This window comes from Elaeis guineensis, chromosome 4 (genome assembly GCF_000442705.2).
Source record: "Elaeis guineensis isolate ETL-2024a chromosome 4, EG11, whole genome shotgun sequence".
Taxonomy (NCBI): domain Eukaryota; kingdom Viridiplantae; phylum Streptophyta; class Magnoliopsida; order Arecales; family Arecaceae; genus Elaeis; species Elaeis guineensis.
In genome coordinates this window covers 118,485,351-118,489,444 of record NC_025996.2, presented here as the reverse complement: position 1 = coordinate 118,489,444, position 4,094 = coordinate 118,485,351, and positions in this window count along the sequence as shown.

Here is a 4,094-nt window from a genome sequence, read left to right as displayed (position 1 = left end):
CTGAAAATAAATAACTGAAGTAGAAATCAATTTAATGAGGCTCTTCTCGATCCAAATCGAACTTTAAATTATGTTGCGATTTTTTGATGGCTCTGGTGTCCGCACCACTCTGGAGCGGGAACCTCGGTCGGGGGGGCTTCTTGAAGAGGCTCGGGGGACTTCGGGCTCGACGTCAGAGGGGGCATCGATGGGCAATGGCCACCTGGGCAGGCGCGGTCGAGCTCGTCTCTTCTACCCTTGCCCTCTTCGCTAACCCGAAGTCACGGCGCCTTTTCCTCTTGTGGGTCTTGAGACCCTTAGCTAGCATCCGAGTCACGTCTGCATCCATATCTACAATGAAAGAAGATCGGCACGGCCTAAGAAACAAAATAAGAGAAAGAGGAAGCAGCGAATAAAAAAAAATAAAATAAAAATACCGATCGGGTTGAGGGGTTTAGGCCAACATTAAACAAGAGTTGCTCCTTCAGGAGGTCAGAGAGGAGAGGAGCCGGATAAGCCTCGAGTTTATTGGAGGCTTCAATGTCGTCCCTTCCCAGGCTAGAAGCCCGACGGATGGAGTCCCACAGGGAGCCCCACGGGGGCAACCCCAGCTCCAAGATCGGGCATCGAACGTAGAAGTACCTCTCCTTTCAGTTGTGGATAGAAGAGGGGGCACCTTCCAGCAACCCTTTCTACCGAACTGAGGGAAGAAGTACCACCAGTCCTTCGCCGAAGGGTGACGCTTGAAGGTATAGAAATTTCTAAACAAAGAAAGGGTAGGTTGGACTTCGGCTAAGCGACAGAGGAAAAGAAATCCTATCAGAAATCTAAAGGAGTTCGATGCTACAGAAACTAAAGAAATGTTTAAGAAGCGAAAAAGAGCAATGACAAAAATGAAAGTGGAAGTCGAAGCCCGACGCGGAAAGCTTCCTGGTACAAGCAGAAGCGACCGGGAGGAGGGGCGCTAGCCCAACGAGTTGGCCCGAAAAGCTCCAGCTCGAACTCCTGAGGAACCCCGTACTGAATTCTGATCAGCGAGAGTTCGTCCGAAGTCAGAGTACTAGGAAATGGTGTCTGGTACAAAGACCGGACGAGGTTCATCTACAGAATTAAAATTTTATGGGACTGGAACGGACGAACTCCGAGAACTGCTAGAGGAGGAAGTGTTGGAGGACATTATGAATCAAGCAAAAACTCTAAAAAATCTCGAAAATATTAGGAAAAATAAGAAACAAGGCACTCGCGAAGAAATCAGATGGGCGTAATGCAAAGGAGAAAAAATGGAAGAAGAACAAGAAAGAGAGGGATTCCAGAACTAACCTAGACTTGTTCGAAAGATGCAGGAAGGCAGCAAGGGTGATGGGGGTCGACCCGAAGAGCATCTAAAATTGAGAGGGACATGCTGGAGAAAGACGAGGCTCTCGAGGAAGAAGAAGGGCACCAACATAATTCTCAGGCAAAGTAAAACCCCTAAAGGATGGGGGCGGGCTTAAATAGGCCTCGGGGTCCAGCGCAATGATGATTGCAGATCTCTTTTGGCCGATCTGCAATTGCGGCGTGTTCCACTCGTCGTGGCAGGCGGCAGACAACTGACAGAATCATTATTATGCCGTACCTAGAGCAACGCTCTAGCAAATTCTGAAAAAATCTTTTCGGATCGCCTCGATTTGAAAGACTCCAGCACCAGCGTGTCAAACGTCAAAATATCTTGAAAACAACCCGAGGTATGAAAATCAAGGGGAACTTTGGGTGAAATTTTTCTGTAGTTCCTTCATTCGATACTCGAACTCGGAAGTAGGGGGACTGTGTTGGGTATAAAATAACTCCAGCCAAAGTTCTAAGAGGCCGACCCTCCCAGGGCTCTTCCGGCTTCCGACCTTGTGCGCATCTATCTAAACTTTTTCGACTGTTCGAGCTTCCACAATACCATCCGGACTCCCCCAGCCAGTCGACTTCCACAGTGTCCTCCAGATTCCTCCAACGGACGAACTCCTATCGTGCCATCCGGACTTCTCCAATAATAAGCTCCTCCATTCATCTACCGGACTGCTCCAAAAGCTCTTTGGGTTTCACTATCAGCCGATTTTCTACAGTGATCGACTACTCTCCTAATCTCTTCCAGACTTCTTCCAGCCACGATCGACTTTACTTCGAACTTCTTCCGAACTTCGTCAATGATCGAACTTCTCCAGCAGCAGGACTTCTACAGTAACCAGACTCCATCCAAGTTTCTACGATGGTCAACCGCCTTTCGAATTTCATTCGAGCTCCTACAAGAGTCGAACTCTGTCCGAACTTCTACAACGGACGGCTCCACCAGCCGGATCTCTACTCGAACTTCTATTGCAAGCGGACTTCATCCGAGCTTCTACAATAAGAAGTCTCCAATCCGAGCTTCCACGGCAATCGATCTCCATCTGAGCTTCTACAGTAAGCGGCATCCTTCCGGACTCCTATAAGGATCGGACTCCGTCCGAACTTCTACAACAGAATTTAGCCGACTGTCTCCCGGTGTCTTCCGTACCTCTCCGAGCCGTCCACTTTCAACAGCACCAACGCCTTCCAAATTTTGCTATCAAGTCGACCTTCTGTCGGATTCCTCATGCAACCGGACCTCTCCATGGATAGCCTCAGACAAGCTTCTACATCATACAAATTTCAGACGGACTTCTCCAGCAATCGAACTGTTGTCGGACTTCTCCAACAGACAGTTTCGTCGAGCTTCTACAGCAGATGACTTCCGTCTGCAGCACCAACGGCACCCAACCATAGTTAATCTGTCAGCAATCTCGAAAACATCCGAGCTTCTCTAGATTGCTGAGACGGAGAGCTATTTCGCTCCACTAGACGTCCCAGTCGAGCTTCAGCCATTCGGCCCGAACTTCTGGTAAGTCACGACAACGGACACCACTCCACTCTCTGTAACAAACCCCACGTGGCCCCGCCACTCTCCGACAAGTCGCGACAACAGACACCACTCCACTCTCTGTAACAAACTCCACTGGCCCCACTACTCTACTCTCCGTAACAAACCACTCGTGGCCCTGAACGGCCCACTACTATGCAGTTACGGACATCGCTGTCAAGCGGTTACGCTCCCCCGTCTATAAAAGAGACTTTTTAGATACGTTTTTCTCTAAGCTCTAAACTCTATCTCGAAACTCTGCCAAAATCTCATTCGAGTGCTCCATTTCTGTTGAAGCAGAGTACTGACTTGAGCATCGAAGGGTTTTGCCGGAGCACCCCCAACTCCGATTTAGACTTCCCTTGCAGGTTCCGACGGCAGCCGCGTTCTCCTCGACTCTGACTCCATCCGATGTCAGCGACTTCCCTTGCAGGTCCTGGCGACGGCTGCGTTCCCCTCAACTCCAGCTTCTTCGGTATTGGCAGAATTCTGCACCAACAGAATTTGGTGTTGGGTATAAAATAACCCCGATCGAAGTTCGTAAGAGGCCGACCCTCCCAGGGCTCTTTCGGCTTCCGACCTTGTGCGGCATCTATCTGAACTTTCCCAGCTGTCCGAGCTTCCACAATACCATTCGGACTCCCCCAGCAGTCGACCTTTCACAGTGTCCTCCAGATTCCTCCAACGGACGAACTCCTATCGTGCCATCCGGACTTCTCCAATAATGAGTTCCTCCATTCATCTACCGGACTGCTCCAAATGCTCTCTGGACTTCACTATCAATCGATTTTCTACAGTGATCGACTACTCTCCGAATCTCTTTCAGACTTCTTCCAGCCATGATCGACTTTACTTCGAACTTCTTCCAGACTTCGTCAATGACCGAGCTTCTCTAGCAACAGGACTTCTACAGTAACCAGACTCCATCCAAGTTTCTACGGTGGTCGACCGCCTTCCGAATTCATCCGAGCTCCTATAAGAGCCGGACTCTGTTCGAACTTCTACAACGGACGGCTCTACCAGTCAGATCTTTACTCCGAACTTCTATTGCAAGCAGACTTCATCTGAGCTTCTACAATAAGAAGTCTCCATCCGAGCTTCCACGGCAACCGGTCTCCATCCGAGCTTCTACAGTAAGCGGTATCCTTCCGGACTCCTACAAAGATCGGACTCCGTCCGAACTTTTACAACAAAATTTAGCTGACTGTCT